This window comes from Erythrolamprus reginae, chromosome 7, assembly GCF_031021105.1.
Source record: "Erythrolamprus reginae isolate rEryReg1 chromosome 7, rEryReg1.hap1, whole genome shotgun sequence".
Taxonomy (NCBI): Eukaryota; Metazoa; Chordata; class Lepidosauria; order Squamata; family Dipsadidae; genus Erythrolamprus; species Erythrolamprus reginae.
This window is the reverse complement of record NC_091956.1, coordinates 86,589,415-86,603,207: the sequence shown is the minus strand read 5'-3', so window position 1 is coordinate 86,603,207 and position 13,793 is coordinate 86,589,415. Positions and strand designations below refer to the sequence as shown.

At 44.5% G+C, this 13,793-nt stretch overlaps 1 long non-coding RNA gene across 1 annotated transcript in view; it reads right to left on the bottom strand.

The window, feature by feature from the left end:
- Positions 1–3,853, bottom strand: part of LOC139169994 (uncharacterized) — a 68,911-nt gene extending 65,058 nt beyond the window's left edge. Inside the window, exon 1 of the long non-coding RNA XR_011559559.1 lies at positions 3,564–3,853. This is a non-coding gene — a long non-coding RNA (uncharacterized lncRNA). The remainder of the gene's footprint in view (positions 1–3,563) is intronic.
- Between the last annotated feature and the right edge of the window lie 9,940 nt (positions 3,854–13,793).

The window sequence follows — 13,793 nt, the reverse complement described above, 5'->3', positions numbered from 1 at the left end:
AGCACGAAGCTTGGAACTTCAGCCTGATGATGGTGAATGTGATTTCACCGAAACGTCGCATAGACATGCAAAATATTACACAGGGCAAAACCCGAACTCAGAACAATCTACATATATATATATTCCTTTTAATTCCAAGGGGCCCTTTGAGTGGGAAACAAAAGGTTAATTTTCCCTGGCTTGCCCAGACTGACTTAATGTAACAGAAGGCAGCAAATTGTATTGATTTAGTGACACGCAACTGTCCAGCAAGAGCTATTTATACATTATTCAGGACAAACACTGTCATAATGGACAAACAGCAGCAGCATCTGGGATGTTAATGTCTACAAATAAGATTATTCTTTGAAAGGATTAGGACGAACCATTTTGTGTAATTAGATTTCTCCGTTTCGGGAATGAATTGCCTTTTAGCAGTAAAAGCTGTCACTGTGGGAGCCATTAGCTCCTTATAACTGAATTAAATGCATAATTAGTGACATGATCACATTAGGATTTGTTGCAGTTTTTAACTAATCCAAGGCGTGTGGGTGAGTGGGTGTGGAAGGCCCCGAGCTTTTCCAGGTCGTTGCAGGCTCCCTCAGCTGGGAAAGGCCTCAGCTGGCGGGCCGGAGCTGGTAAAAGCCAGGCGCATGTGAATCCCAGTCCCGGCCTCACCACCGCCACGGCCAAGCTATTCATCACTGGGTGGGTGGGTGACAGTGACGGATGGGAGAAGGCCGCGCCTGGCACTTCACCAGGACAAGAATCATACGAGCCAGAGAGCAGAGTGACAGCTAGAGCGCCGTGTCAAGTGGCGGAGAGACCAGAGCTATTAATAATGGGTGCCACATGATCGGCGCCGCCAGAAAACAATGATTTAGACATTGGTTGGAATAAAGATTTTACATTTAGTCGGGGGGGGGGGGGCGGTTGTGGCTCGCGCAGCCTTTGGAGAAGAAATCACTATTCAATCAGCATGTATGAAAATTAGGCAATGAATACATTAAAAGGCTGGAGGAGGGGAGGGGGGGCCGGGGGAGAACGGCTACTGTTAATCACCACAATCCCCCAGTGAGGAAACAGCACGGCCTGGCATTGAAAGGACCTGGGGGCTGTTGGCCGCCTTCCATTCAGCGTCTTTCTCCTGGGGAGCGTGGGGACCAGGGAAGGTTCGGTCGTTCTCTCCTACCCCCACTGTGGGTGGAGCTTATTGTGGGGGTGTGGCTTGACCCTTCTTGGTTTCCAGAGTGGCTGGACAGGCCAAATCTAAGTATCCCATGGGCTGGATCTGGCCCTCGGGCCTTGCATTTGATGCCCCGGATCTAGCGAGTAATTTAAAATGGGAGCTCTAGATATTTATTTGTTTGTTTGTTTGTTTGTTTGTTTGTTCGTTCATTCATTGTCCAAAAGTTGACAAAGGTTACAGAGGATATATTCATAGTAGAAAGTATCAATGATGGAAAAATATAGGAATACAATATCAATGAGAGAATAGAAGAAAAGATATAGGAAAGGAATAAAAAATATATAAAGAAGGATAGGATATATAGACAAATAGGACAGGGGACGGGAGGCAGGCTGGTGCGCTTAAACACGCCCCTTACTGACCTCATAGAAATTGTATGATTCATAGAAATTTTGTAACTACTCATTTGAATTAGAAGTGGAAACTTCTTAACGTATCACGGATATATCATAGCTCAACCCAAACTCTATTACAGTATTTTTTTTTAATAAAGTTGTTCAACTAGAGTCTCAGTTTGTACCAAAAGCAGGCAAACAAAAATGACTGTGCAGGTCTGGGGAAAGATGTGGATTAACAAGAGTTTGTGGGATTCGTACGCATCCCACATGAATTGAATCCCATTTTAGTTTCCGTTATCACTGAATCACAGTGGTCTAGCAACTTGAAAGGCGCTCTGAGGTCCAGGTAATATGGAAAAAGCTGCAGCTTACATTTGCTTGTGTTGCTTCAAGAATAAACCAGGCTTTATTTTTATTTTTTGTGGTGACTAAGAAAAATCCCAGTATCCCAGAGGTAGGCAAAGTGGGCTCTTCTATGACCTATGGACTTCAACTCCCAGAATTCCTGAGCTAGCATGATTGGCTCAGGAATTCTGGGAGTTGAAGTCCACAAGTCACAGAAGAGCCAACTTTGCCTCCTACCCCTGCACCAGACACACCACTAGATCGGCTCAATTTTATCTAAGGGAAACTGAAAATCAAGTTGAGTTAGTCCAGCAGGATAGAAGAGAAGGAACAGTACAAATACAGGTTAGTAGCAAAAGACGATGTATTGAGCAGAGTCAGGTTCTATTAAAAAACTAAGGTACTGACTGGAATTCTGGGAGTTGTAGTCCACACATCTTAAAGCTGACAAGATGGAAAAACGCCGTTTTTGAATCTGGTTCTTAACATGGAATTTGTTCAAGATCTGAACAGTTTTTTTCTCTTTTGAAGTTTCTCCTTTTTTCAAGTTCTATTTCCATGGCTGAGTTTCATTTCTTTTCACTCACAGGATGATATGGGCCAGAACAAATGTTGTCAGGATTTCTATGTATTTAAAAACAAAATTACTCCAATGGCCCGTAGACTGGATTTTCACTTTGCGTGAAATGGCGTTCTGCTTAATCCTGGTTTGTTTAATAAACCATACTTACTTGACTTCACACCACTCTACATCAAAATCTACCTAAGTATTAACCTACACCTAAAATATGAGATCTGGTTTTTAAAGGGAATGGGATGCAGACTCTTTGGGTGGAGAACTTGCCTCCTTGACGGCCTCGCTATAAATATTTTTCAATGCTGGGTTCTTCTATACCATTGGTTCTCAACCTGGGGGTCAGGACCCCTTAGGTGGTCGAATGACCATTTCACAGGGGTCACCTAAGACAGAAAGGGAAAAGAGAAATTCCCCTTGGTGTTTGGAACTAAAGCTTCTATTCTGGCACCTTGGGACATATTTTTACCATCTGACCAATGAAACGTTTACAGTGGGGGTGTCGCTCGGACCTTCCTGCCAATCAACTTAAAGCTCTGTTGGGAAAATTGGGGCTAGACTTATGGTTGGGGGTCACCACAGCATGAGGAACTCTATTAGAAAAGTTGAGCATTAGAAAGGAGGGAGGGAGCGAGGTAGAGAAAGAAAGAAAGAAGGAAGGAAAAGAAAGAAGGAAGAAAGAAAGAAAGAAAGAAAGAAAGAAAGAAAGAAAGAAAGAAAGGCCGGCGAGTGTCATGGAAGGCAAGGGGTCGTCCTGCCGAGGCCACCTGCCGACGCCTGCAGACTAAACAAACGGCCTTCTTCTCCCCCCTGCCGCCCTCGGCCCCCTTTTTACTCGCCTTCCCATCTGTTAAAAAGCCATTGTCCGCCCGGGTTTCCGAGAGCTGCCAAAAGCTGAACCGCCCCCCTGTCCGGGCTTCAGCCGCGTGAAAGAGAAAAAGGGCGGGAGAAAAAGAACGAGTTTCTCCTCAGCCTTTCTCCCGCCCTCCATTTTCTTTCCGAGGCTTGATTGATTCCGCGCGCCCCCCCCCTTTTTTTTCTTCCTGGCGCGCGAGGGGCCCCGCGTTGTCGTCTTTACCTCAGGGGCGACGCCTCCCCAGTCACCGGGACAATGTCCCCCGCTGGCATCTGCTTCCAGATCTAATCAGCCATATTGTCCCCACATCCTGCCTCTGGCCCCGCTTTGTGGCCGATTTCATGCCGTGTAGCGCTCCGTGTTTGGCGCTTCATGAAGCTGTCACGGGCATAAAAGTGGCCTGGCCAGGGTCATCGCCCAAGGGCTGGGAAGGGGACGTCGAGACGGGCCACCCACGGGCTCCAGCCAGAGGCCCCGTGCTTCTGAGGAGATGCAGGTGCGCGCCTCGACCTTTCGCCGATGGATTGATCGATGGATTGATCGATTGGATGTGTATGCCGCCTCTCTCCTAGGACTCGGGGCGGCTCACAACAAATAGAATAGAATAGAATTTCATTGGCCAAGTGTGATTGGACACACCAGGAATTTGTCTTATCAGAAAAAATAAAACAAATACATCTAAAAATCCAATTAATATGGTTAAAAAGACCTTAAACAACTCTGATATGATTTTAAAATATTCATTACCATTCCCTCAACAAAACATACTAATACACTTGTTGGTCAGGGAGCTACGATCCAATGGCCCTGGCGGCATAAATAGGTCTTCAGAGAGGGGCGGCATACAAATCTAATTTTTTTAAAATTATTATTATTATTATTATTATTATTATTATTATTATTATTATTATTATTATTACAGTATTACTATTACTATTATTATTACTACTACTACTATGATTATTATTACTATTATTACTACTATTAGTAGTAGTAGTATTACTATTATTTTTACTATTATTATTACTATTACTATTGTTTATTATTGTTGTTGTTGTTGTTGTTGTTGTTGTTGAAGGCAAGGAGGGTGGGGGCAGTGGGAATCTCTGAGGGGAGCTGATTCCAGAGGGCTGGGGCCCCCACAGAGAAGGCTAGTTGATAGTGTATTCACTACCTTAAGTATTCTGACTTATCTTAGAGTCAGAATGAGTTAATATTTAAAAAATATCTAGATTGATACTGTTCATTTATGAATAATTATCTGCGAGTAAAGCTCAGCCATCTGGGGAACTCTATTTCTAAGTTAAAAAAAATTTTTGGGGGTGGGTCTGAGTTATTTTGGTTCAAAATCCAGTCATGTTCCTTTCTTCAGGCTTCCCGACCAAGATAAGTTTTCAAATAGTTGCTTGGACTCTTTTTTAATTGATTTAAGTCACATTATTTGAATAGCCACAAAAAAGGATAAATGATAGACAGCATTATGTGTTGAGGGGCACAGTAACATTTTATGGTTTTGTACTGAACCCACAAGGTTCAGTATGATCACAGACTAGGCAAGTAGCTCAATTTTCTTTAATTGCTATAAAAGTTCAGTTCTAGATAATGATTAAAGCATTTATGGGTAAAAACATGCTATTTAATTATTTCCTATTTTAAAAGTAATTAAGGATCATACTAAGGTACCAGAGAAGGAAGGACAATAACAAAAACTATTAAGTATTCAATAGTGTATAAACTTACTACCCCCACTACTGGATACAGTGATGGGTCCCATTACTGAATAAAAACAACACATTTCTATGCTAGTCTCATAAGTGACCCTTTTTGGCCTCCGCAATATTATTTCTATTTCCTTTTTGCTGTCCGATTTCTCTCCTTTTGGCAAGTCGTAAGCCTAGTTACAGCCAAATCTCCCTTCGCTATCTTTGTCTAGTGGCAAAATGAGAGAGAGAGCGAGAGAGAGTGAATGGGCTGTTGTTGTGTTTTTCCCCTCTCTTCTTGCTGTTCAAGCTTTAATTTATGTTTAATAACAACATTGAACCTGTGACAGACACACACACTTGCCCTCGTACAAAAGCTAAAAGGGGAGCGAGGGAGCCAGCTTTTTTGTCTCCAAGTGAGTGTGTGCGTGGGTGTGTTAAACAATTTCATGGACATCTGTCACACACAGTTAACTTTGCATTGCTGCATTTTAAGTTGTGGGCCCCGGCTTGGCCAGCAATGATAAAGTAGCTGGCAGTTTTCAAAAAAAGCCACTGGAAAACAGAGCATGAATCATAAAACACTACTGTGTAGCAATATCCAAGTTCATTCAAGGCAATGAAAGCGTGCAGAGGAGTTTTATTCCCGGCTAATTATGTGGAAACGTCTGAGACAATAAAGCATCTGCTGGTCTTTCTTCGCCATTTCAATTTTTCTCAATATTGTGACAGGGGAGAGCATTGTCCATTTTCCCAGGGTAGTTGCTGTGAAGAGCCGTGGAGGCAAGGGTCAGGCGAGAGCAAATAGATGAATTTATAACTCTCTTTTTATTTATCCCTTTCCTATTGTGGATTTGGAGACTCTTCCTTCAGGGCGATGTTTCCAAAGTTCTATTCACCCACCGCTCTGCCTGAATGCCGTCTTCTCCTCTGTCCTTTTTTTTTTCTTTAATGCCACCCAAACTGCCAACTCAATCTCTTCCTTTCTGGTTCTCTTTTGTTTTTCCCTTTTTTAACATTTCCACACTCCCTCCGAAATTTGTGATCGAATCTCAAAGGCACCAACTGAGGTGGAAGATAACTTGGCGTGCTGAAAATGTAAACTTAAAGAAAAGCTACGGTACAGAATTTATTTATTTATTTTATTCGATTTATTTTTGATGCCGCTTTTCTCCTTAGACTCAGGGCGGCTTACAACAACACTTTTTGAACAGAGTCAGCCTATGGCCCCCACAATCCGGGTCCCCATTTGTACCCACCTCAGATGGATGGAAGACTGAGTCAACCTTGAATTATGCCTGGGAAAGCCAAGGGAAGTCATCAAAGCCATTCAAAACCGAAAGTTAGAATAGTTCAGACATGTGATGCGACACCTGGGAAAAAAATACTGCATTCTTTACTTAATGCTCCAGGGAAAGATTGAAGGCAAACAGAACCAGGCAGAAAAAATATATCATGGCTTCAAAATCTCAGGGCCTGGTTTGGACAAAACTCAACAGCTCCTTTACTTGCGGCTGTTGATAAAAATTGGATCCCCAACATGATCCCCAACGTCAGATTTCAGTTTCTTCCCCAAACCCCAAAAACTTTAACCTTAGACCAGGGGCAGGCTACCATTCCCGGCCCTACCGGAACGGGCCAGGAGCATGCCTCCGCTCCCCCCCCCCCCAGTGTACACGCTCATGCGCATGTGTCTAATTTCCGGGTCCTTTTTGCTTCTGCGCATGCCCATGGCAAACAGGTAAGTGCCCACTCGCCGGTGTCGCCGCTGCCCACCACCATTTGCCCCCACACACATCACCTTCTTGCTGCCATTCGCCTTACCCGTCTATCGCTCTCGCGGTGAACGGCAGCAGGGATGGGCAGGGGGGAGAGCCGGCGTGAGTGCGGGTGATGGTGGGGAGCCAGCGAGAGAGGCGAGCGAGGGACTCATGGCGGGGGAAGGCAGCGCTCGCAGCGTGGGAAGGAAGGGATTGCGGCAGGGCAGGGCAGGCATAGATCCGGGGAAACGCCAGGGGTGCGTGCACGCCCAGCAGCGCCACTGGAGCTAGGCTACACGCTACATTGCCACCACCGGAACCGTGTTCCCCACCGTTCAGGGTCGGGCCCACCACCGCCTTAGACTGTCTACAGTCAACCTCACCCCTTTCCTAAGAGGTCTATAAGGGGTGTGCATAAACATAAGTGCACCATTGTGCCTACTGTCCCTGTCTCACTGTCCTATTGTTCTTTTCACCTGTACCTACTTTACTTATGTCTGTTTGTTTGTTTGTTTGAGGCACCCCACAAAAGAGAGGCCTGGGGGTCAACCTCTCCTACCAACACCGACTGCCACCAGCCAGCCAGATAGGAGGAGAACCACCGTACCATGGTGCCTCCCACTCCCAGCTCCCTTAGTCATTGCAGAAGGATACCATGGTCAACAGTATCAAAAGCAGCTGAGAGGTCAAGTAGCACAAAGATAGAGGAATGACCCCCCTATCTCGTGCTCGCCAGAGATCATCCATCAGTGTGACCAAAGCAGTTTCCATGCTGTAGCCAGGCCTGAAGCCCGATTCTTGTACAAGTTTTGACAAATAAAGTAAATGAATAAGATGGTGGATATGGCACAAGAAGAAGATGGTAAAGAATTATATCAAGGCTTCCACATAACTAGCTGTGGAATAAAACTCTTGCTCCCTATGTGTTACTGTATTTATACGGTAACATTAACTTTTCCCCAAAGTTGTAGGCAGGCTATTAACTTCTCTATCCCCCATTATCAATTCTGGTCAAGAGGCCTGCGTGGCTCTTAACATTCTGCAAACTGTTTGCCAGCTCTGTTCATTGGCAAACAAAGGAGCCGTACAAAGAAATGAATATGTTAACTGCATGGGAGGCCAGGAGGAAGCACCAGCACTGCTGCAGATTCATTGTACATGGAAATCAAAACAATATAAGGGAAACAACCAATGGCAAACCAGCCCCACACTATGGCAAAGAAAGTTTGGTGACTGCACCCAGCAAGTCAGGAAACATCAAAGTTAAGCTCAAGGCCCTCTAAACCTCTCGAGATAGTCCAGGCCACAATTAATACTAACCGTCTTCTTTATTATAAACAGGGTTAGATTTGGATTAGGGTTAGGGTTAGAGCAGTAATGGGCAGCCAACATTTTTACTGCCACACTGTGGGTGTGGCTTATTTTGTGGGTGTGGCTTAATGGTCATGTGACTGGGTAGGAGCGGCTTGCCAGCCATGTGATTATGTGATCATCATCGTTCAAGTGAACTGTTAAGTCCTCGACTTACAACCTTACCAGTGTCGCTCGCTGGGGTGACAATTTGCTTCATGTTTCCCACGCTCCCCTTCCTGGGTCGCCCCCCCACCCGCCTCAGGCTGGGTAGCCAGGCAAACGGGGACTGCCAGAAGCATAAATGCTGCCAGCGCCGCTTCCACCCAGGCCTTCTGCTTGCACCCCAGGCGGGAGGTGGCCGCGTGAGGCTGGAGGGGAGCCGGGCAGGAGAGAGGGAAGTTCGTCTGAGGCCAGGAAGGAGGAAAGAGGAAAAAAGCAAGGAGCCCAGATGCAGCAGCAGCAGCAGCAGGGGAAAAAGGAGAGCCGAGCCGAGACCAGTAATCCAGGAAGTGACAGCCGCCAATCAGCTGGAGCTGCACACAAAGCTTCATTTTTGCCGCTGGAACTGCGTTCCACCCCGTCCTGCCTGCTGCCCACCCCGGGTTAGAGTTAGAATTAGGGTTACGTATCTTGCCGCGGGTTTGCTTCCTTCCACACCATATGGCTGCACATGTACTTTGTGTGCACGCATACACAGTGCCGAAAACCAGCAAAAAAAAGCCAAAAACAAGATGGTGGCGCATGCACCGTGCCCAAAAATTAGCTTTTGCGCATGTGAAGAAGCAAAAACAGTTAAAAAAACCCCACCCAAAACCAAGCCAGCATTCATGTGATTATACTTTAGAAGTAGAATGGATTCCAGTGAGGGAAGAATAGAAGGTATTTAAGACTGCCGTTGGGAAAAATCTTGTACATCCTTCCTTTTGACAGCTGTCAGACTCGGCATTCATTGACACAGTAAAGATATAACAAGTGGAGAAAAGACAGACAACACTTGAAGATGACATGTCATTCAAATCCCAAATTTATAAGAAAATTATGCCTGTCAATCCGATTTAAACAAAGGCTGGTTAAGTAGGTGTGGTGACGGAGTGGTTAGGAGGCAGTATTGCAAGCAAACTCTGACCACAGCCTGGAGTTTGATCCTGATGGGGCTTAAGGTTGAACTCAGCTTTCCATCCTTCTGAGGTTGATAAAATGAGGACCCAGATTGTTGGGAGCCAAAACATTGACTCTGTAAACGTCCCAGAGAATGCTGTAAAACACAACGTGTAGCATTTCGATCTAAGAGCTATTGCTACTTATCTTCATTAATTTGCAAAATGTAGGTGACATGCAAAGATCTTTATGAGAGCTTTATAAGCTTATCTTGCTGTAACTCAACATTACTCAAATGAATTTTGCACACAGGTAAATTCATGTTTTCCACATGTTCAATCATTTACACTCAATTGCAGGATATGAATGCAGTAAAATGCAGTTAAAATCTGAAGCAGCATGTTTCTCTTGGCTTCTACGTGTTCACTAAGAAAATCTTTTTTGAAATGACCACCAGGTCATTAGTATTTCTTATACAGTATTATATTAATTAACACTCTGATGCTAAGGAGTTAGATGTTCTGTTCTCCCTCCCCACCTGAAAAGAACTCTGTTCCAAATGCTAGTTGCCTTATATTAACACACTCTAATGCTACTCCTTCACTACACTGGGTGTGGGCATGGCCAGCGAGTGACTCATCCAGCCTGCGAGCTGGGAGTTCAGACATTCTACTTCCCCTCCCCACCTGAAAAGAACTCCCTTCCAACTGCCAGTTGTCTTATATTAACACGCTCTGATGCTAAGGAGTTACACATTCTACATAAATTTTCAAGCTTTATGTGTCAATGTATCAAGCTCATTGTAACTACTCATTCATTTCCAGGCTTTAACTATCAATTTATCAAGCCCAATCACATAGTTTTGTAGCGAAGCACAGGTATACAGCTATTAGTATATTATAGCTTGGGGGGGGGGGGTTTGGGGTTAAATATATTAAAGCTTTTAAATTTTTTATGATAAGGGTTTTAATCTGTTTTTATAATATTGGATTTGTACATTGTGTATTGTGTTGTGAGCCGCCCCGAGTCTTTGGAGAGGGGCGGCATAAAAAAAATCTAATAAATTATTTTTGTTATTATTATTATTATTATTATTATTATTATTATTATTATTATTAATTAAGAAGAAATGGATGGAAACTAATCAAGGAGAGAACAAGGAGAAATTTCCTGACAGAACAATTGATCAGGGGAACAACTTGCCGCCAGAAGTTGTGAATCCTCCAACACTGGAAATTGATTGGACAACCATTGATCGGCAATAGCACAGCTCTCCTGCTTGAGCAGAGGGTTGGACTAGAAGACCTCCCAGGCCCCTTCCCACTTTGTTATCCTGTTAAACTTTGGAGCCGTAATGCTATGAAGTAAAATCTATACACGGCTCCCTTAGGTAAGAAAATGGGCAGGTGGTATGATTGGTCCTTTTCCCAAACTGTTCTCATTAGCATAAGCATAATCAATAAGCACGAAGCGGAGCCTTTGGAATCCCATGGAGAAGAAATATATGTATTTAGGAACCAGAAGGGGGCTTGCGATGTATTAATCACTGGGCCTGCCAGCCCCTTTCAGCAGCAGCAGCAGCAGCATTGTGATGGATATTTTTTCATTTATTTTCCTCTTTATCCGCTTTGCCTCTGTTTCCTTCTCTTTCCGCCTAGTAGTGCAAGAATGATTTTAATCGTTGGGATTTTAATAGCTCGGTTTCGTATCTTATGCATTCCAAATAAAAAATAAAATAAAATGCCGCCCTTACAAGTTCCCCATCCAATGTGACTGCAAAAAGGCTGGTGGAAATAGCAGCGCACCCAGAATAATTGGGGGGGGGGGGGTGCCACAGGTTGAGTCGTAAATAATTAAGAGTAACCTGCCCTCTTTTAGCTCATTGAGGGGAGAAATTGTCACTTAGCCTGGGGCTGCCCAAGCGTTCAGTTCCCTCCGGTGCAGGTTCAATAAGCCTTATGAATATTTTGCCCAGAAAGCAATCGCTAGGGGACAACTCTGGCAAAAAAAAACCCTCATTCATACACCTGAGTCTTTCAGGCGGGCATGGTGATCAGGAGCACAATCTGTGGGGCAAAAATAATACAATAATAATAATAATAAAACGCAGCAAGGGGTTCTATCTAATCCAGTGGGAAGGGTAGGGCACCGGAGACTAAATGAGGGGGGAAATGAATCTCGGGGTTGTATTGGTATTTTTAAGCATGCTTAGGTGTCAGCAATGAATCAAATAAAGGGACATAAAACCACAAATGTTTCTTTTCCCCATAAAATGAGTTTTTAATAGGTTTGCTCAGGGACATACATATTTAGGCAGGCAGGGATTCTACTGGGTCAGGGTGGTGGCTGAAACCCTGAGATTGAGAGACATATCAGTGCCATGTTGACATTTGACCTCATTGGAAGACACCCAGTGATGGGCTTCTATGGGGATGGTCAGGTATGGTGGACTGGGAGAAAACGTTTGGTCAGGTACACAGAACCGGTTGAAAATTTTTGATATTTTTAATCTTTTTTTCCCCTTCTGGGCTCTGGGTCTGTTTTTCCTATCACAGTAAATGATGTTGAATGTGTATAATTGTAGAAGAGCTGTGCGTGCATATGTGTATATTTCTGTGTGCCTGTGTGTAATATGTATGTACACATATGGCATATAGACATAGGGTTAAATAGTACATTTTGGATGTTCAGTAATAGTAAATAGATGGGGAAATTGTATCACTTGGAGGGGAGGAGAGGCCAGGCACTCTGACCCTAACCCTTGACGTGAGTGAGGTCAAGTTGGCCACCTTTAAGCCAGTCACATGACCTTTAAGCCACCCCAGTCACATGATCGTCAAGCCACTCCCACCTGGTCACATGGCTGGCAAGCCACACTCAGAAAATAAGCCACACCTACTGTGTGGTAGTAAAATAAATTTGCAGTTCTTCACTGGTCAGGCCTTGTTCCCCTAGAACAGGTGGTGTTGTAGGTAATGCAGGTGATGATATCAGCATGAAATGTGCATCTCTGCAATATAGAACCTCTTCAGTCCTTCGCTCACAAACAGCCATAAGGCAAATAACTGTTTTGTTAAGACATTAAAATTGCAGGCTATAAACTTGGATGTGAAGTTGTCTGTTGTGGCCCGCTCACATCCTGTGCAATTAGTTATGGACCCAGAGGAGTAGAGACAGTGGAGGTGTGGTACAGGCAGTGAAGGGCTACCAAAATTTCTACTACGACACTGTGGGTGTGGCTTATGCGGGACGCCCTGCATTTTCTTTCAGCGTCTTTCAGTGCAAATTGGGTGCTCTGGGGTGGAGCTCCATTTTTACTACCCCACTGCGTTGTCCCCCCCGTCCGGGCAGTAGCATCCTGTGTTCCTGGCACCCAAGACTGACAGCAAAGAGGATGTGGTGTGAGAGTCTGAAGAGCAACCAGGCCCTTCTGCACCTCCTGAGATGAGTGACTCAGGAGAAGAGGAGGAGCCTCTCCTGGATGCTAGGGTTTGCAGGGCCTCTAGCAGGCATGAGTGGTTACTCAGGAGAAGGTTTACTTATGAGTAGCGGTGCTGACTACTGGGCCATGCCCTCACGGTATTTAAGATGAAGTCATGCATCACTCCAGGGCAGTGAACAACGTGGTTCATTCTAGCATCTAGTTTATAGCTCTTGGGTTTTTTGGTTTGGGATTTAAAGAAGGACACTCTTGATGTTCTGAGGAGCTCTGGGCTTCCAGCCAACGTTTGAATGACTCCGCTTCTGAATCTTGCTTCAGCTTGGTAATTATTGTCGTGATTATCTCTTTCTGGGACTCTAGCCAGCTGATAAGTCTTTACTTTCTTTATGAAAAGACTTTAACTGCAAACACTTCTTGTGCATCCTTTACTAGCTAATCCAGTGGTGTGCATCTGCTTTCTGGGGGGCTTGGTTAAGTCTAAAATGGAAAGTGAAAGGATTCATAGAATCACAGAGCTGGGAGGAACTTCGGGGGTTCTTCTAGTCCAACCCCCCTGGAGAAATGGGGGTCCCATCTTCTCTTGAAAACCTCCAGTCACAGAGTATCCACAACTTCAAGGAACAAGCTGTTCCACACTGACGAATCGTTCCGGTCGTGGGGTCTAAAAACCTTTGCTAGTGGTGCTCATGCACAGAAGCATCCTGGGCAGGTGGGCGGAGCCTCCCACTGCTGGCGCTCCCGGTTCTAAGAACCGGCCCGATCCAGGAGCCACCCACTCTCAGGAAAGTCTTCTTTACTTGCAGGCTGTGTCTCCCTCTGAGGAAATCCACCTCAAATGTGGAACTTCTTTTCTTTTTGTTGTTTAATTTGAGCCCGTCCAGAATTTGTTCACTTAAATTAAATTATGCTTCACTTAATTTTTTTTTTTTAAATTAAATTATGCTCGATCATTTCCTCATACAGAACATTTAATGTCTTTGTACTTTTGCTGATATTTCTAGATTTTCTACAGCCGTCAGCTCTTCGTCTCTGGTGTCGGGTTTTATGTCTGCTTTGATCAATATTCTTTTATTGTGAGTTTTGGAAGGAAGGAAGGAAA